We start from the raw sequence: 21,425 nt of genomic DNA on the forward strand, positions 1-21,425 counted from the left end.
CATGCAAACCATCCCAGCTCTGTCAACGGCTCCTGAATTTTTAAAGAGGTGCCATCTCCCTCCCTCTTTTATCCCTCCTGAAATTTTCTGACCCCAGATCTTAAGATCTTAAGATCGAGCAACGTCCCTGGATTAAACAGTTCTCCAGGAGTCACCTCAGAAACCACTATTAATAGTAATAGATTTTTGTTTCTTCTCCCAATGATATTTCCATGGCAACATTTTCCCGTGCGCTGGTGGCTGGTTGGGGGTTCCCGGGGCGGGCTGGCTCCTGGGCAGCTTCATTTGCTCCGCTCCTTCCCCAAAGGTCAGCTGAGGGCAGCAGGAGCCAAAGGGTTAATTACTTTTCCTCACCAGGGTTAAAGTCGCACAGATTGCTATTGAGACAACTGTATGGACGACCCGCAGGTTTTGACATCCCAGCTTTTTTTCCTGTGGCAGAGCAAATGTTAGCAGGGAGAGCAGCGAGGGGGAAAAGCCCCGCGAGCTGCTCCCCACACGCAGCCCCCCACTTTTCGGTCAGGCTACTCACTCTTGGTGCCGTCTTGCGCAGTTTTGCCCAGACCACAGGGACTGAGCGCAAAAGCTATCAACAGCCAAGAAGGACGTACTCTGTGATTTCTCTGTTCAATGGATTTGAACAATATTTCAACTTAAATATTTGAGGAGAGCCGGTTCCCCCAGATGCTCTGTTTCACTAGCCTCAAATTCATCACTAACGGCACTTGTTTCCCTCAAAAGACTGAGTGGGGATTGCAGGTTCTGGCTCCTTCCTTAAGCCTCCCATGGAAAGAAAGTTCTTACTTTTTGTGGTACACTCTCCCATAAATGTTACAATGGTAAAAGTCAATAATGCAAAGCAAGAGAAAAAAAAAGGGGGGGTGTCACCTTTCTCAGCCTTAGCTTCAGCCTCGTATCTTCTGGCTACTCTTTTCAAACTCAGTGTTGACTAAATTACATAAATAAATGATAAAAGGATCAGGCACTGATGATTAAAATATCCATTACAAATCTGGGAACTGCGACTCAGCTTCTTGATTGATGCATTGCTTTGTAAACTCAGCAGAAGTTATAAATAATCGCAATGCTGATAAACGATAAAGGGAAGATTTGGTAATCAATCAATTCAAATGGGGCTAAATGGAAGAATAATGCATCATTTATATTTGGCTATATTGTGCGGTATGTAAATTATTGAATACCTGCTATACCACTTTCACATCAAGGAGGTGGTGGCCAAACAGCCGATCATAAGCAGAATTATCCGGCTTCAGCCCTGGCACGCTGTTTGAGCACCTGCGCGGCACACAGGGGCTGGCGGGGAGCCGGGGACCTCGGGAACCTCCTCTCCAGCTCTCTGCTCACCAGTGACATCTTCCTGGCTACAGCACCTGCTGCCTTCCAACGTTCAGGTATTAATTCCCAAGAAATCATGTTAAGCAGGATTACAGACAATACCATTACATTAAGGCTAAATGCATTACGGGGACTATCCACCAAGAAAGAGCTTCAAACACCGGAAGCTAAGAGTTAAAATTTCATATATAACTTGCGTCTGTAACGTATAAGAGATGCTAAGAGATGTTATGAAAAGCTGTTTCTTAAAGGCACTCAATCTTAATTCCATTATGAAATGACCCTGTACAGTGCCCGCATAGTTACAATTTGTTCTGAACTCTGTTTGCAATCTTATACTTCACTAAATGAATTAAGATGCTGAATTTGTCAGAAAGGGAATTCCCGTTTCTCTTTTGCTGCTGGTGACGGGAGGCGCGCGTGGGTCTCGGGCAGCAGAGGCCCAGAGGCCCACGGCCACCACGTGCGTTCTGCAGGCCGCGGCTTTTCTCTGCGAGGAAATCAGGGATTTCCAACCATTAACGATCTGTGCATTCTGAATTTCCCAGATCTTCGCTCTCACTGGAGTTCACGATCCTTTCCCTTCACCCTGTCCATACAGAGCAGGGCAGACACAGGAGCTGAGGGCGCTTCTCTGCTAACTTCTCCAGTACTGCAAGTCCTTCTGTCCCACCTGCTTGGAAAAACTGGGGTTTTCAGGAGAACACATAAACATCCAGGGCTGGATTCAAACATCCAGGGAAGTCCTAAGTAAACTCAGACAGCTGTCTCGGATTAACCTGCTTCCTTAGGACTCAGAAACAACAACCAGGGCCGCAAAGTGCTGACGCTGGCCAGGGAGCCAAGGAACATTTATTCACTATTTTGTCATCCTTAATTTAAAATATACTGTATCCAATTTTATTCACTAAACATTCTTATGGCCAAATGCAGGCTTTCACACTTGCTATTGAATCGTTACGTGACTTGATATAGCTACGAGTACTTTCATAGATTTAAAAGACAGAAATGGCAAAACCCAGGACTAAAACATAAATTTCAGCTGCCTTTTCCTTTAGTAAATCTCCAGTAGGGTACCACAATCACTAGGGATTTGTAAAAGGTTATTTGGATACACTTTTGCACCTACAATGACTGAAAATGGCACAGGCTTGGAAAAGACGGACTGGACAGACATTTTTGTCCTTCGAAATCTTCCTCTTGGCTTTCTATTGTTGATTTATAATGAGACTGAAAAACAGCACCTCTGAAAACCACCTAGTCTTCACAAAGAGGCATTTCTCTCCAAAGTACAGCGTGCCTTGGTCACTCTGCTTTTGTGCTCCAAAATTAGATCGGGTTTAGGTGAAAAGAACAGTTGGAAACCCCAGGATGTTGAAGCTGTTTCCTGATGTTTTATTCATTTCACCCATTTTTCCTACAAAGCCCAATCTCAACCTCCGAGGGCAAAGATTTCCCAGGTTGAGAGCAAGCGGGATCTGTGTGTTAGCTGCAACGTCACCAGGAAAAACACGCAGGAAAACCACCCACCCTGCCCAGCATCTACCTGTTGGCCCCAGACAGGTACTCACTTCCACACTCTGACCCTCAGCATCTTCATTTTCCGTCAGCTTGCAAATCCCAGCTAATTAGATTCCTTATGATTCCTGACTTTCACAGTTTCTAATTAGTCTTTTTGGCAGTCTACTACCTAAATGAATTGTGATATTCCACTTGGTAAGGTAAACGATAAAAAACCCAACATCACCATTTCTTCTTGGGGTTATTTACCTCGTGGTAAAGTAATTCTGTTCTAAGGACAGCACGTTTCAACTTTGCAATTAAACTGGGAGTCATTCAAATGAAGAAAGGTGAAAGGAAACAAAACCAGGTTGAATATTAACTCCCGTTTTCTGTTCCAAAGTGATTGCTCAGATTAGGAGCCTTAGTTGGGAAGCTGTTAGAAGGTTGCGCCCCCAGATAGCGCTGAAGGTCTGGACACGAGACAGGCACAAAACCACTGCCCGCGGGGTCAGGCACGGTCCTCGCTCACCTGGCAGAGCTGACGGGGACAATTCTGCACCCAGTTCTCAGCCGCTGCGGAGTCACTCGGGAAGAACACAACACACCGAGAGGTAAGAGAGGCATAAAGATCAACCCTAAACTTAGAGGAAGTTTCATTCATGCAAGTGTAGGATGACGAGGGATGGTTTCCATTGCAGGAGGAGGTGGATGAACGTGTTATTTCATCAGAGCAATGCAGGTTTCTGGAAGTTGTGGACCCACCAGGTCCACAGCTGCTTAAATATCACAATAGTTGTTCAGCACAAATTCGAACATCAACCGGATCACCTCTGGAGCTGGTCAGTAAGCAATTGATAAACCACAGATCTTTCTGGAAAAGAGAGCACTAGCAGCTTGTCCAGGGTGATTTTCTGTAGCAAAAATAATTTGAGCAACAAGTGGTAAATATTTTTCACCTCCATCTTCATCCAGTGCAGCAGAATCACTGTGCTGCTTTTTAGATTTCCAATCTGAAGTTCAGCAAACAAAATCGCCACTTGCTGCTCATCTCTCAGCCATTGCTGCAACACCTGAGCTGGCTCAGGCAACCCAGGTCCAAGAATAAACCTGAGCGGAAAATACACCCTAAAAAATCTACAATTCTCCAGTCCATACTCATGACCCAAAAGGCGCTAAAATGAGTACTACATTATAATTTCTTATTGTCTTTAGAATATTTAGCTGAAGTCAGTTTAGGCAAGACCTAGTGGGTAGTTACATTCATACCAGTATCTGAATTTGGTTCGGGCAGCTCACACCACCAGGATTCTCAGGATGAAATCAACCTCATCTCTGCGCGCAATATTTTATGCCTGGAGGTCTCTGTATTTCCCCATCCAAAAGGCATTTCTGCACACAAAACGAGCAGATTATCTGAACAGTTCGGTATCACACCCAAAAGTGCTCTTTGCGGGCGCAATTATGCATTCAAAGCTTGCTTAAACAGCACTAACATTTTAATGATCTTTGGGGAAAATCTATTGTAGTTTATATTTGTAAGAGAGCAGATTTCTCCCCATATCCACTACCAATCCTTTGTCAAATAATTATTTTAGGAAAGCAAACGAGCAAGATGCAAAAGCACTACTTTTTCTCGACCAAAATGAATTTCAGAGAAGGATAAAAAGACTATTCATGAGTAACTCTGCATCGCTTTCCTATGGTTGCTCTCATTGTGCAAAGAAACAGAAGATTCAGGAAATTAGTCGAGATCTTCATCCTCTAGATCCCCAAGAGTCCTTATCCCTTCAGAATAAATAATGCAGAAACAGTCTACAAAGCTGAAAACAAACTTGCCTGTTTCAGTGCCTACCAAACTTCTATCAGCATTCAGCATTTTACAGGAAAGATTTTCCAAACAATATTTTTCTGAGTGCAGGACTAAATCATTGTGTAGAATGTTTAATAACGGCTTTAACAAAAGCTTGCCCTGCTCCGTTGGTTTTGTCGCCACCTGGTACTCCGGCAGCGGACAAAGAGTTAATGTCAAAATACATCTTCTGGTACCTCGGCTGCTTTTCCTCACCCATTGTTTTCCAACTTCTTTTGAATGGTCAGAAATTTTCTGCCTGAATAAACTCTCAACAGAAAAAAAAAGAACTGGAGCAAACAGCAAAATGAGTAAAATAAAACCAAACTGTGTTGGTAATATAGAAAGACGACCTGGTTGTAAAATGCCAAGTTTCTAGCAGCAGAATTTATTGTGAAACTAACGGAAGTTAAAGATGCAAATTTTGCCTTTTCGCAGCAAAATTCTTTAAAGATAGCGACATTCTGTACAACATCATAAATCTGGCAACTTTAGCTTTGGGTGACTCGATACTCAGGACGGAAAAGAAATTAGCCCAGCTCTTTGGATGGCTCTTATAAAAAGGCTTTTAAAATAACAAACCACATTTCCTAACGCTATTCGCGTCTCCGTTCTCCCTAGACTGAAATGTGATGCCAGAAGTAGCATTTCTCACTAATGCAGAAGAGCTTCTCATTTTGACCTCGTTTTGATCCCTCTTAGCGTTCTCATATTACTATTGGTAGCAAAAAATATATTCTTACAAAAAAACCAAGAGCGGTGCATTTCAGTTATGGTTATCTATTGATTCGGTTACACTCGAATTGATCTCAAATTGTTTCAAGCAACTGTTCTGCACCCAAAACACCACATGAACCACAGAAACCAGATCAATAGATTTCAAGTGAAATAATTGTTTTCCTTTGTAAGACCCCATTACTTCTTGAATGAAGAACTGTTTGATTGACCTCCAGGAAAGCAGCAGATGTGAATAAGCCAAGCACCTCGGGCCTTATCGTTTAAAGTCAGGCCTTGAAAATGAGAGGGGAGTCCCCCGAACATGTGCTCGGTGAGCTGTGGGAAACGCACAGCTGGAGCGGCCGCAAAGCCGCGTTTGCCTCCCACAACAGGGAGCAGCAGGACACGCACGGCGAAAACAGGCGCAGTCACTCGAGAACACGGCAGAAAAATGCTGCACTAGTTAAAAAAATAACTCGGCAATTCTTGAGTGACTGGGTTCGCTTGCCCAGCGTCAGGATTAGTGTTTTATCTTGTTTCATAAATTTCGCCCAGCTGTGCCACCGAACTCACTTTTTTCACAGTCTCTTACTACATAATTCTAATCCTTTGTGAGCGCAGTCATTTCCAGATTGCCACATGTGTGACGGCTGAGGACAGGGTTGGTGGCACAGAGATGTTGGAGATGTGTGGTGGCTGAGGACATGGGTTGGTGGTGCAGGGAAGGTGTTGGAGATGTGTGGTGGCTGACAACAAGGGTTGGTGGTGCAGGGAAGGTGTTGGAGATGTGTGGTGGCTGAGGACAGGGTTGGCGGTGCAGGGAAGGTGTTGGAGATGCGTGGTGTCTGAGGACATGGGCTGGTGGCACAGAGAAGGTGTTGGAGATGTGTGGTGGCTGAGGACATGGGCTGGTGGTGCAGGGAAGGTGTTGGAGACGTGTGATGGTTCACAACAAGGGTTGGTGGTACAGGGAAGGTGTTGGGGACATGCGGTGGCTGAGGACATGGGTTGGTGATACAGGACAGAGCAGCTGGACAGAGGGTTAGACACCTTCTGACAGTGAATTTGCTAGAAGTCACAACCTTGACAGGCTTGACCCATCCATCTCAGCCCAATATACGGTGCTCTTCCCGTTATACAGATCTCAAGAGCACACAGCAACAGCAAAATTCCTGCTCAGGTAATGCAAACATGGGTGTTCTCCCAGCAGGCACCAATAGCAAATGACACAAAACATACGTGCCCCTACTTATAAAATTCAGTTTTAATATACAATTCTCTTTTTAGGTAATATCTACCCTCACTTGACGCTTCCACCCACAAAAGAGGTAGGACCTGAGAATACAGCGGTGTTAGTTTTGTGTCTTAGGACAAGCTGCTGTCCCTAGTACCAGTCTTCCTGGCACGGGAAGCTTTTATTTCTTTTATTTATAGTGCAAATAAATGAAATTCTCACATTACAGCTTAGAATGTTTTTGTAAGGAAGTCTTGGTTGGCTCCTTGCATATATTCGACCTGATTTGGGCTTTACTCGTTTATGAGCACAATTAACCGCAAACGCTTTGTCATAAACATTTTCAAAGGTCAAAGAGATTGCAACAATTTTGCTAAAGAGATAAATGGTCAAATAAAACATTGAATTGTTAATTCCCAGGTGACAAAAAGCTGCATGAGCCAGATCAATAAGAAGACACACAGAACGAATTCTGGGACAAAGGGCGGGTCAACCTTCAAGTGTTAATAACTTGCCCCTGTTGTTTTGTTCGGGCGCATTGTGTGTTCTAGCAGGGAACATTGCTGTTAATAGCAAATTAACACCCACAGATCCACAGAAGTAAAACTGGGCATGAGAGATTACTGCAACAAAAAGTTTTGAAAGGATTTAGCTCTGCTAACACAAGGAAAAACATACAAAATGTTATAAAAGACAGGTTTACTATTTCTAATTGAAAATAGTTGCTGGACAGGGAGATGTCTCTTCCTCTCGCACTCTGCAGTTTTTCTCTTTTCAACCTTGTTCTTAATGCCTGGGCTTTTATTAAACAGTAGCTGTCAAAACCAAACAGCCTTACTGGAGTTAAGAATTGTAAGAAATCGGTGCGTTAGATGAAAACGGAGTATGTTGAAGCAGATATTCAGCTGGTGTGTTCTGCCAACGCTGCTGTGACAGAACTGGGGCAGTTTGTATCGGTGGTTGTGGAAGGTCAGATACAGAAACGAGCATCCTTCCCAGATACGTGTTTAGGAGAAGGGAGATCCCTTTTTTATCCTTTTGAAGTAGAGAATGGTGTGACCATTATGTTCAGCATCTCTGTCTGCTGAAAACAGCCTTTTATAACTACGGCTACTTTAGAAGTTAGCCCTCCTTTCCCTGGGAAAATCATGCCTTGCTGTCACATGCTGAGCATTCAACTCACCAAAATGCAAGTTTGGAATTGAAAATGTACGATTGGCAGTCAAGATTGACTAAACTTGAATAAAAAGTTCATCGGGTCAGAACAGTGGATATGGAAGAAGGACTTAGGGAATCATTTAGGAGACACTGCTATCTCCAGCCCATCCCATTCAATACAATATTAGTTGGACTGCACTAAATGTCATGTGAACTGTACTTTGTTATGAAAACTACACTCATTCAATTTTGTGACTACCTGAGATGAGTCGACTAATATTTATTTTCAAATTGTTAAAATTTCCTTTCCATCTTATTCACAAAATTCCAATAGGCAGCATGTAAGTGCTGAGTATGTCGCTGACTCTGTATGGAATGACTGTGGTCTAGAAACTACCTCTCATTTACCAGCGAAGTAGGACGGGCTCCTATTTTCACTTTTTTCTAAAAAGAAATATATTAAGGAGAATTTCGGGCTGGTGGAAAGAGGCCACCTGAAGAAGTCTCTTCTCAAAACTATTTGGCTTTTTTAGACCCTTCCAGAGAAGACTGCAAGATTAAAAGTTAAATGCAAAGTAAATTATGTCGCCATTATTTAATTCAGGACATTTTTGAGTAAAAGAGAGAGTTTTCGTAAAAGGGACTAAGCAACTTATGGAAGACAAAGCACAAAAAAATGTAAAAGTCTATCAGAAATAAGTAACTCGTCATGTGCAGCAAATTATATGGCCCAGTATCCATGGGAGGAACTGAGGAACTGCAACAACTGCAAAGCACCGTGCAGGGGTGCAAAATCCAGACAGCAATGTCTGTATCCATCCCACTGCACTCCTGAAGGCAAATGAACATTTGAAAGGTCAGTAATTTTACTTCTGCCTAATTGGATGCCAGTAATTTGCATAAGACTGGTAGTCAAATACCAGTGTAAATTCCCCCTGTCCTATGTAAATGTAAATGTAATCACCCCATACCTCTACCAGCAACCTTAAGGCATCTGGCAGGAAAAATGGAGAGCACAAAACCATAAAGGATGCCGGACTAAGGGATACATACAACAGGAAATACTGCATGACAAACACCTCATGTGCTTTATAAATGCCATGAAAACATGATGTACTCTGACAGCAAATTTTAATGTCCTGTTAACTCCTCATTGAACAATTTTACAAATGGAGATGAACTCTCCTTTTCTAGTGAACTCCAGAAATATTTGTTGGGATTTATGCAGACTGCAATCTAAAAGGATTTTTTAAAATTCATTTTAATACTTGAACAAAAATTGACTCAACCAGTTTCTAAATCAACTTTGAGGTGTGAGTTTTAGCTTTAAAAAGAGACAGACATATTAGTGTATTTTTCACTTTGTGTCTTCTAAAAACATCACTTGATATCTACAGCATGAGGCCTCAAGGCTCAATCCATCAAGGGCAGTTATGGCACTAAAATTAACCACTATGGGGTCAGGACTTAGTTAGGTTTTCATAGAGTGTTTAAAATTTAAAGAGAAGCCTAAGAGACCCCCACAATTCTAATAGAACAGTAATAAATACTAACAATGTGACGTCCTACCCCTCAGCAGCTCCTCAGGGTTTTATAAGAAATCCTGGTGCTTTCCAGCCCTGTTTTTCTCTAGATCAGGTACCAAGAACCTGTCCTCATTCAGAGTTTTTCTATTCCCACCACCTCTTTGCTGATCTTTTTTACGAAAGTGGTAAAAAAAAGACTGATGGCAAACAATACACTGGCACCTACTGGAATCTGTGCTGCAAACTCCACTGTCCTTCAAGGAAAACTGACACATACAGTGACTTTTTTGGGCGCTTTCCCCAGTCCACAAGCCCTAGGAAATGATTCATTCAGCAGCCCAGGGGTTTGCAGGATACGAGAACTTCCCAGAACACCCTCGAAATTACAAGCATGTGTCACCACCCCAGGGCACAGGAGAAAACCTAAAGTCCCAAACTACCTTTGCTCTCCTGTTGCTGTTGTTGCGGATGAACCCACGTTACAGTCCGTGGATTTCTGGCCAGCAGGAAGATCACACGCCGCCAGGCCTGCAAGGAAAGAAAGAGTTCTTTAGGTTGCTTTAAATGGCGATTTCTTGAGGTTGCTTTAAATGGTGATTTCTTGAGGTTGCTTTAAATGGCAGGGCAAGGTAAGAACAGGCTGCTGGTGCATAAAGAGTCTGTGAGGGTGACAGTCTGTGGGGCTACTTTCATACCCCCGTTACAATACCCATCTGTTTAGCTGTTGTTAAGGGTTCTGTTTCATCTGTCTCCCTTCTCATTTCGATCGCTTGATTACATTTTATGACACTGGAAACATATAAGTGGGGTGATTCTACCCCTTAAACATCCCAACATCTGCACAAAGTGCAACCGTTTTGATGCAGATGCTTGCTTTGTTTTGCTATGAACTTAGTTTTCAAAGAGTCCAGACTTCAATTAGAAATCACGTGCTTTGATCTTATATTTGTACACTGACTCGCTCTATATTAAACCAAAAGTGACTGAGTTGAACTAATCATCTGAGCTGACAAGTTTGACAGACGTTATGCAGCAACAGCAATATAGGAAGTTTCCTCATGTAACAAAGGAGAGAAAAAACTGGTTTAAAATCATATCTATTTACCAATTTTTAGTTAGTTCAGACAGAACATTAGGTGTAATAGTATTTGTATCACCCAAAATACAACATGGAATAAAAGTATTCTGTGTTTTGCATATCATGCTTTTTACCAACCCAAGCCACTGTTTTAAATCACTAATTTACATTAAAGTCTCGTTGGTCTGCCAAGAGAGGAAAATGAACAGTACTTCATATGAGCCTTCTGGTAACCCTGATGGAATAGAAATGTTAGCTTATTAAAGAAAACGCCACTTACTAAATATCCACAAATTACTAGATATCCCAGAGTGACTGCTACACCAGTTTAAATGTTTCAAAATGCTAACGCAATTTATACAAATTGAATAACACGGTACTCACAAAGTACTGAACTAGAAAAGCTCTCCTGTCTCACAAAGGCAGCCTGGCACGCTGAAGTGTAACTAATTCTCATGCAGTTTTATTATCAAATGAATGTGATCTGACCTCATCAGTGTGGTCATTTTAAGAAGAGAGAGACAAGCGCTGTGCAAGTGCACGTCCTATGCACTGCCAGCTCTCCTGGTTCCATTAGAAGCTCCTGGGTGTCCCCTGGGCCCCCAGATCCAAGGGCAGAACCCAGCAGGAGAACGCAAAGCCCAGGTGCTCCGCAAACAATGCAGATTAATGGTGATTAATAACAGCATCAGCTTTGACTGGACATTTCTGGTACCACCCTGCTCACTGGATCGTGTCCTCTCCTTGCTTTCCTTTCTGCTTTCCCTGTCCCTGCCAGGTTCAGCTCTGGTTCGTCCCTGTGTGTGACCACACCAAACATACGCAAGGAGAACAATCACAATCATGGGAAGGAATCTGTAAAAATACATACTTTACATACAATTGCGATAGCTTCCTAATATTAGGCAAGTCACGACAGCACCAGATGTTGTTCAAACCCTATGTAAGAGCTGGCGTCCAAAGACAACAACATCTATAGGTACAACTGCCCAGACATAGACTGTAAAGTCACCTCTTTATGTAAACCGCCCGACACACCACAGCAGTGGTTTGTAGAACACCTGCTGGTGCCCGAAGGGGACATTCTAATCATGTTTTAATGGCCCTTATCACAAGAAGAGACAAAGTGAATGTCCGAGTTCTGAATGGTGCTGATCCCCTTGCCAGCCCGGGTGCTTGCCAGTGTATTAAACAAAATCTCATGAGTATAGAATTGCAATGAGACCAGAATTAAACGCTCATTAAAATCGCATTGCTGACCTTTTAAAATGGCAATTTAGAATCGCTGTGGCTAAAGGAACTGTAAGGGGACAATAAAATCCCACTAGAACTTCTTCGGTCTCTGGTCATAGCCACACACAAATACACACAAATTGAAATAATGTGATGCCAGTCAGCAGAGGCAGAACAACATAATACAGTAAAAGGAGACCTAGTCATGTTGTTTAGGACATTTAAATGTTTCTGCCTTCTAAAATACAGACCTTGAACAAAAATTCATGCACAATCATACACCCACTTTGTACTGTCGATTACAATTGTTTCGTGTCAAAACCGAGCACTGTCGACACGAATGTCCAGCTGGAGTCAGAGCGCCAGCGTTGAGGAGGCAAAACATCTCCTGCGGTTCATGCAGGGCTGGGAGGAAAGACAAGGAAGCCACCAAATGTCCCATTAGGAGTGGCTGTGATACACAGGGCTGTGTTACCAGTGTGGAGCTGATGCAGCTGGCACTGCAGCGTCTAATACAAAACGTCCCACGGCGACTCTGAAAGGCACAGGCTGCTAGAGAACCAGCTCAAAAATCAACTGCAAGGAACAGTTTTCCATTGCTTTCTCTTAAGTATCAGCAAGTGCTGTGGTTTGCAGCAGTTCGACTGTAGGCAGCGGTTTGTGCGGGTGGGAGGTGCGACACCCGGTTGCGCTCCCAGACGTGGCGACCGTGGCACACGGGGAACTGCAGATGCATCTCCTCACACGGCCCTTGGCACCGGAAAACCAGGGTATTTCTTGTTATAGTCTTCTCTCCGTGTGTGCGTGTACGTCTGTAATAGCCCACAAAGCCCTCTGTTTCGATAAATTGCTAGTAACACGTCAAAGAGAAATATTCGTGTCTCTAAAGTTCCAGTGAATTTTGGCCAAGTTCAGGACAGGTGCCAATTTAGGGCTGAATATAAACTAATGAGACATAAAAATGCCCCCTTGGTAATTCTTTTACAATGCAGCAGGGGGGCATTTCTTCTCTGCCAGCTCCTCTTATTAAATGTCCATCAATGGGAAATTTGGAATATCCTTTCAGAGCGTTTCTTTGGAAAAACAGCAGAAACTTGTGAAGTGTGCATCACTTTAAAACTCTTACGAATGCCACGGTTCTTATAAATTAGTTTTTCAAAATCATCTTTTGAGTTTTGCTTTCAGATCTTTTCCCCCCCCACTTCCTGAGACATGTTACACACTTGTTTTTAAAATCTTTAGGAACACGGAACAATCTGTTCTCCTGCCCGGTGCCTACTGAGTTTTTTGGGAACAGCAGGATTTCTTTAATGCTTCTTATTGAATTTCCCTACTTTCTCATTTAAGGGTAGAAAAGCAACTTCTATTCCGCACCCCTCTTAGCAGATTGTAGTAAAAGAGGAGAGAGGGAAAAAAACCCCCACACTAAAGCTCTGACAGATGGTACCCAGCGTTTGACTCATGCTGGGCTCAGCAGGACCTATAGTTTAGAAGGTTAGGACTGTCAAAAAGACTCTGCTTATCAAGTGAATAACAAAGTGCGAACTGCCGGGCTGTTTCCTATAGAAAACTTGTCTTTCACTTGTAATTCTCAGCTATCTTTCTGGCGCTTCCGAAACTTTGGAGGAGCAGATGTGTGCTTTTCTGTCGAAGGAACAACTTGGAAGGCGATGTCCCGCGAGCAGCCGGCGGCACCATAGGCCTGGCTTTAGGAATCGTGCCCCCGTGCTGGTGTCAGCGCCGCGGTTTGGGGAGCTCGCAGGGGGGTTGAGAGCAAGGAGAGAACTCTTCTGTGGCAGGCAGTGAAAAATTCACCTTCTTTGAGGATCGCTGTAGCAAAGGAACGGCAGTGAACTGTGAGCAAAGCCAGGAAGGTCTGAGCATAAAGCAGCATTTACCACGCTCTTCTTTTTAAGCCCTTTCCAAGCTCGCACCACTCAGCATCTCCATCCCAGTACAGAAGTATCTAAAGTGACAACAAATGTTAGCGAGCAGACCTGAAAGCAATATTGAAGTCTGGAGACACAGAAATGAAAGGTTAAGAGCTTGTAGCCACGTTTACTGGTAAGTCTGGACTTTGAAATTCGGGGGCGGGGGGAGCTCGCTGGGAAACGTAGCGTTGCTGTGAATATGTGGCAGGCACTGCTATTAATCACTGCTATAGCGCTGCAAATATTCTTCATGCTTTCTTCCCCAAAATCATGTCAATTCATTCGTCACACGAGAACGTTGTTTTAGTCGTAAACTGGTACCAACAGTCAGCAGCTGCTCTTCAACAGTCAGAATTAACGAGAGAGTAATTATACAGCAAAATACGAGCTTTTTATTGCCAACACTCAGCCCTCTGTCATTGCCTCGTTTGTTTTTTACTCAGAACTATGAAAAATGAAACTATCTAACAGTTTGGGAGTTTACAGAATATAATTAATTCAATGTGGATCCATCGCTATGTCTGGATTCAAAGATGCTTTATAAAAGACTTAAACCCAGTTTGGTACTAAATGGGGAAGGGGGAGGAACCGACCGTGGGTGCCAGATAACCCGAGCAGAACAAGCGTGTGGTCAAAAACTTCTCTCATTATAATTACCTATTAATTAATATCACATTGATCTTAAGGTTAAGCCATAACCAAAGTGATGCTCCTAAAGAATACAGCTCAGGGAATTTTGTACAAGGCAGCCGATGTTTCAGAATGTTTTCACCTGGTTTGTATATTAAAAAATTGCTTTAAGTAAGGTAATGAACAGTGAAGACAATTCTTCTTTCAGTCTTCACCGTAAAGCAAAAATTCTGGCCTGAAATGTAGCTAATTTATTTAGGTGTTAATTTATTTAAGTGCCTCCCCCCCCCCAAAAAAAAAAAGGGGGGAGGGGGGAATAGGCTGAGTATCCAACCTGTTGCTTTTTTCCCTACAATATCTCACCTCAGATTCCATTCCCCACCTTGAGCATCTGCTAACACACTATATAGAGATCGCAACAGGAAACACATCTGTCCAAAAATTCACTTTGATTTCATTTTCATGCAGTTCAGTCACGAGCCCGAGCGAAGGAAATAATAGAGCAATGGGTCTGTGGCAGAGCTGTAAAAACGTGGGCAGCGTTCTCAGGCACGGGATCGGGCGTACCCGGCTGCCCTTACCCGGCCACCGCGGGGAACGCAGCTCTCCTGTCCCCCCAGAGCACACAAGTGACGAGGCTTCCATGGGCAGATGCAGGAGGGAACCTGGATTAAGTCCACAAATAAAACAAGAGCTAGCAACCAAGTAGCATTGGCTACTTTATCTAAACATGGAGGCCCAAATTTCTCTGAAAAAATCCTTTACAAACTGAAAAATCAGTGTTTTCCTAAAGAGCAGCAAATGCTATCAGTCTCACAAAATGCACCCGTGGCAAAAGCGACCTCGCACTGCCAACGCTACAGAATAAACTCAGAATGTCTCAAAAAAATACTTAACCACTGCTCACTCTTTTCAAAGAGATGAATAGAAGCCTTTTATTACAAGCTTCCCAGAATGTCATTTAAACATTATTCTTATTTATACCTTCATAAAAGTAAACATGCCAACAGCTTCTACAAATGTTCTCAAACTGACAGGAGAGGGAGCTCTCTCTTCATCCCTCCAGGTTATGAACGGATTGTGCTGAATTTATTAAAACCTAACCACATTTTTATTCTATGCCACATGTTACTTCTTGTCATTCTTTGTCCTGGGACTGTTTCCTCTTAACAAACAATTCTAACACAAAAAAATTCCTGCGTACCACAGAAAAATATTTGATGAATGCATTAAGTACAATATTAAGGCGCTTTTAATTTTGTATAGGAAAAAACGGGGATGTAATTCTAATTTCCAAAATTCTGCTTCCCTGCTTACCAACACACATACAAACGCATCCTCTGTACACATGTGTGCATCAGAAGTTCCTTCTACACTCTCCGCCTTAAAATACCGAGCAAGTGATTTTTCCATTGTCACCATCCTTTAAGTGTTCACAGATCACTGTGTATTTATCCTGACATCTGTCAGACCAGCCTAAGAATTCTGGTAAATCCAAGTGCCTTTTTAAGATAAGTCACTGAAACATCAAATTCAAAAGAAATACTTATAGGTAAACAAACCACAGGTCAAATAAACCCAAGACAAAAGAAAGTTAAGGTAATGTTAATATCTGCATGCTCTCACTGCGTTTATTTGAAATCTTCGTATTGGAATATGGTCTTAATTCACATTCCGAAAACCAAATTTTGACAGCCGAAATGCTGGTGTCAGCATCTGGATGCAATGCTAAAAATCCAACTGTGAGTTACATCTGTCTCGTAAAGGCTGTATAATAAGATTTACTTAATCCATTTGAACGCCAAAAAAACTGGGTTTTGTCCCCCAATTTGTTGCGACATCTGAAAGTTCACGAGGTGATGACCCCTCTTTAAGAAAGCATCTTCTACCACCTGCAAATACCCCAGGAAAGCAGTTTGAGACAATAAAACACGTGCTAGTTAAGCGTTACCAGGACAACAGTTATGCTTGAGCAGCGGGAGGGTCCGGCCCCGCGGTGCTTTGTCTGCACAGACACGGCCCAGCTGTTACCGACCCACCATTGTTGGAGATGGCGGGGAAACAACAGCCCGTGCGCCGGCGGAGCCCAAGGAAGGGTCTGTTTCCCTCACCACCAGAGCTACAGCTGGGGAAAATGACAGAACAACAGGTATTTTACAGCATAAACCGAAATACAGTAACAGCAAAGATGCTAAAAAACCCCATCAATAGCAACTCATCATTAAATGCACACAAGCCTATTGTCTTTTGCACTTTTAGGCCGGTGATTTTTCTCATGCAATAACCTCATGTCACTAGGTGGCAAATATTAACACTATTAATTAACTGCAACATCAGAAAGTTTCAGAGCCCGAGGATGAAGTTATTCTTTGTGCTTCCAAGCGAAGCAGTAAACAAAGCCCATTTTTTCTCCTCACATCAAAGGGATGCGGCAACAGATTGGTCTCCCGGCTCGTTAGAATTTTTTTCAGGGATGCACAACAGTTAATTTCATTGTCTTGAAACACGGCAGCGCAGTTTCGAATCCAAATTTTCATTTCCCCTTAAAAAGGAATTTGGCTGAGTGTTCTCGTTAGTTTGTGGGAGAGAATGAATAACTTAATGGGGTGTTTCGCGGGTTTTCTCAAGTGGGTTTTGTCTCCTTGTGTTAAGCAGTGTTACATCCTAGAGCCCAGGCGGTCAGTGCCGAGCTCTCAGTGATGGCGATAGAAACCACGTTGCATTCTGGTTTTTAGGAGAGTTTTTCCCTCTTCTCCATTTATTCACTCCCTCCCTTTACAAAACTGCTTGCTGGTTCTATTTGAAGTGGCGGCGAGATGCTGCTGTGCTGAAAAGAACCCCAGGGCAGGTAGGACGCACCTGCATTAATTGTGCAAAGCCCAACGGTGCAAAAGCCCCCGGGATCGTAACGGGCAGGACAAGCGAAATCAAGAGGCTGGACGCCAAGAATCGACACGGAAAAGGGGCAGGGAAACCCAGACGGTCCAGAACCTCCATGTCTTTTCACAAATACAAGCTGATGCCTCTGATCCTGCAGGATGTGGGGGGGAAATGCGGCTCTCTGTGTTCGTTCCCACTTTCCTGGGGCTCCACTGGCATTGCAAACAATTAGGAGAATGAGTTGTTCTCCAGAAAGAACCTTTTCAACCTCTCCTGCTAATCTGCTTAGCAAGGACACAAGCTGTTTTCCGCTTGTGTATACTGCAAAAGCAGCCCCTGGGACTCGCACCTTAGGGAGACTTTTTTGCCATGGATTTTTCAAGAATTTGGTACAAAACATCCTTTCACTTCCAAAAGACAAAGGGAAATAAATAGTGCTCTTTAGTCTCCTTCTAAAGCACATTAAAGATTTTTCACAGCAAAGGACACCAAAGATCTGCTCCTCATCCTTCGCTTTCTTTGGATCACTGAGCATTGGCAAAAACAAATCTCTGCAAATGAAAGCTCTGCACCAGAACTGAGTAAATTCATCGGAGGTTGTTACAGCCTCCTTTAGTGCTCACAACAAGAGTATTAAACTAGGTTAAAGCAGGGGTTGGGTTGGCTTTTCTTTTTTATTTCTTGTGCTTACTGTTTAGAATTAGCACAGAAACTATACAGCCCGTGATTAATCTCCGCTTGTGTTTTTTAACCTTTTCTTTTTTATGAACACCCACACGGTATAAGCCTATTCAGAATCTGTGCCTCAAAGAACGCACTATTTAAATGGAAAAATGCACAACAAGACGTAACAAGCGGGAGAGTCAGAAACAAGGCGAGAATTACAGCAACTGGAGGGGAGAGGTCAGTTTAATCATTATCAATATCCTTATCTAGTCTTCCAAAAACTTCTAAGGAGCTTCTTTGAACAACAGAACCTTCTTCAACACCTCACTGGAAATTCAGTTGGGCTGGCAGCAAGAAAATATTTCTCTCTCTTCTTCAACCTGGATAAAAGTCGCAGACTGGGAAATCTCTGCAGGCAAATGTGATGTCTTTATAGCAATCTCACAATTACCTGTAGAGATTCTACAATCTGGCACCTTCAGACACAGTAATTATAAAGTATTCAGTTCTTCATCTTCTGCACCTCTGCTGAGCTGGGCTGAATTGCGTCCAAATTGCCTGAGTAGCACGGAGCCAATGGCAAGCTTTCCTCCTTAATAATTTTCACGATCCAAAAGTTGAAAATAAAAGCATAAAAACTACACAAATTAACCTACTGGACACTGGAAAACTACTGCTGATGTCTGTATACTAAGGAATAAAGTTATTCTAGGTTATATCTCCACTATGAGCGCTCCAATAATAGGCTACACCTACTGTTAACTGAACCTGAATCACAACCGGGTTTTCACGCCGTGAGGGAAGAGTTCAGTTTGGTTTTATATGATGATGCTGTGAAGAGCTATTTGCTTGACCAAGTTTTGGGCACAGCAGCAAGAGTACATCACTTTGAAAGAAACGCCTTTTTCAGATAAGAAAATACCTAGCAATGCAGGCCTTCATTAATGGAAAACAGTAACTCTTTTTTCTCACTTAAAATATCCCTAGATCTATCTGGTATTTGGGAAGTTTTAGCTCATTCAACTAGAATGACATTCAACAGATTGATAGTTGGAAAAATATTTATTAGGGCATAGGAAGGCAGAAAGTCTTGAATGTTCTTGAAACACTGAGGCGTCGATCCCCCTCAGAAACTGTGTCCCCAAATTCCTGCCTACGTACCCCAGAAGACTGACCTCTGGAAAATTCATTCCACCTGAACACGACTTACGGAAAAGCTGGATAGGAGGACAATGTGGCGTGAAAGGACATCAACGGTGATGCTGAGCTGCTCATGCGAGAAGGCAGAGGCAAGCAGGATCGCAACGTTTATCTGGGTTGCAAGCCAGATAGAGACTGATTTTCTCAGTTAATGCTCTGCTAGAGGACTATTACACACTTGTCACTTCGAAGACCCGTCATTACAACGTTTGTCACTTTGAGGACCCATCGCACCCACTTGCAATCCTGCTGAGAAGTCACCATGCGCCTGGGCTGTCGGGAGGTCCCTTCGCTTCCAGCTCAGCTGCTGGGGCGGGAGGACACGCCAAGCACAGGGTCACTGCTCCACAAGGAGGGCACAAAAGGCAAATATTGATACTGCTTAGGTAGGAGAAGAGGCAAGAGCACACCAGCGAGGCAGAGCAAAGGAACGGGGCGAGCTCTTGTTGCAAAGCACCAGAGCCAGCAACTGCGCTCCACCCCCGGCCAAAAAGGATCAGCGGGATGGTTTGTAATTCCAAAGTGATGCCCACACTTTTTCTATTGCTCCCTCATTTTACGTCTCCTCTGTTCTCCCTGTTTACAAGAGACATAAACTCAGCCCGCTGTGTGACCCTCCAGTTCCCAGCAAACCACGATTCCCCCAGCAGAGTCTCCACCTTTATTCTAGATTTGAATTTAAATACAGGCTGAAATAAAGGTATGAGTTTAACCTATTATTCTCAAACAAGTGTTAATTGATGAATGATGAGGGCAAGCATGTGCAACTACCAAGATTCTGGCTGATAACTGTGCATGCAGGTACAATTGGCATGTCAGCATCTGCAAATAAACAGTGGTGATATCCTGGAGTAACTCAAAACAATGGCAAAGCCCCATCCATTTCAATATCATGATTGTTTCAACACAAGCCTTAAATATTATTTCTGGGACTGGAGGCAGAACTGCAGTTGGAACCAACACATTTTCCCCAATCAGACCCTAATAAATTACCCTGACTTTTATTAAAACCAACGTGATCTTGTCTCCTGTGTCTTCCCAGAGACTGTTTTAATCAGCCATAAAATGTGCTGTGCAATAAAAACATCAGTTACCTCGTATGATTTTTTAAACATTTATCTGACTATTCCGCTCTAATATTTTAAATCCACCTTCAATTACTTGGTCAGCCCAAGCCCTGCAGAGATATCAATACGGTGCCACGTATTTCCAGAAATGCTCTTGATGAAGAATACGCAACCTGCCCATCCATTTAGATTCCTAAAGAAATGGATCAAAGAGAAGCTATGCTGGCAAATCCTGCCCTGGGAAAGAAATCCAAGCTTCATTCCAAGAACCGACTCAGATCGATGCTAGAATCACTCTGGGCTAATCTCAAAGCTTACTCCCTGCATTATTTTTATATGAAGTTTCTTCTTCTGATTAAGAGGCTCTTTCAGATCCTCTTGTATGTTTTAAGTTGCTGACATCATTCTAAACATTTCTTACCTTGTCGCAGTGCCAGAATTACCTAAGCTTTCACAGCTCGATCTTCAGAATGCCGCCATTGTGTGAACTAAAATGAAAGAGAAATGCAGATTTTTTCTGCAAGTTTCAAGATGTTATCGTAAACCCGGAGTAACTACGCCAATGCCAACAACACGCACTTATTAGGTTTTTGATAAAATCTGGGCCCCAGTGAAATCAATACAAGCTTTTGTATTATTCTCTGTGGCATTCCTCCAGTAGCCTTAGTCCATCTTCTAACCACCTATTTCCACCAACCCATTTATTAGCAAGTATTTTTTAAAAAGGCAACAAAAAATTGTCACCAACACTAAAGCCTGGGAGTTAGTTTGAACCCATCCCCCGGGAAGAGTGGAAAATTAAATAGGACATCATAGAAAAATCCCTTTTTGCCAAAAAGGAAGAAAGTTCTTAACCGTTTGCCACGGGTGAGGGTACCACCCAAACTGGGAACACAACGTCTGCAGCTGCACCGAGCGCCAGCCACCACAGCTCTCTGCTCCTATAGCACTGACATAAGACTAGTAGTTACCTATTTTGTTTAGGTTCGATTCTTTACTTTTTGCAACATGTAGAACCGAAGCACCACCATTTATCCAGTGCAGCACATAAGCAAAACCTTCATTATGCTTGAACTTTCCAGCAGACACTACAAATTACAGTATGAAGAATATTGAGGCTCGATTGTTTGCTCTTTTAGCTGGAAGTTCTAAACTCTTCATTTAAACAGTCTCGCAGTCATTTAATAATCTTATTACATCCACATTAAATAAAAATATCAAAAGATGACAGGTTGACGAGTCAAGCAATGAAAAATTAGCAAGTGTGGGAACACAGGTTGCCTGTGTGCGACTCTTCGGTCCCCTCTGTGCCTTTGCAGTGTGAAATAGATTTTAAATTACAGGATCACATGTGTTAGAGCAAGATTAACATTCTTTTAGTAGAAGGGTTTTTATGT

The 21,425-nt window shown here is 42.9% G+C and overlaps 1 protein-coding gene and 1 long non-coding RNA gene across 2 annotated transcripts in view; one reads left to right on the top strand and one right to left on the bottom strand.

Moving 5' to 3' along the window:
* The window catches only part of CCDC85A (coiled-coil domain containing 85A), a 284,415-nt gene that overhangs the window by 173,992 nt on the left and 88,998 nt on the right, over window positions 1–21,425 (bottom strand). Inside the window, exon 8 of the mRNA XM_065059376.1 lies at window positions 9,784–9,871. The gene's annotated coding sequence lies outside the window, so the exon portion shown is untranslated. The remainder of the gene's footprint in view (window positions 1–9,783; window positions 9,872–21,425) is intronic.
* Window positions 110–20,061, top strand: LOC110355181 (uncharacterized). Its single transcript, XR_002407638.2, has 2 exons — window positions 110–13,718; window positions 17,882–20,061. It is a non-coding gene; the product is annotated as an uncharacterized LOC110355181 (long non-coding RNA).

This window comes from Columba livia, chromosome 3 (assembly GCF_036013475.1).
Source record: "Columba livia isolate bColLiv1 breed racing homer chromosome 3, bColLiv1.pat.W.v2, whole genome shotgun sequence".
NCBI classification, from domain to species: domain Eukaryota; kingdom Metazoa; phylum Chordata; class Aves; order Columbiformes; family Columbidae; genus Columba; species Columba livia.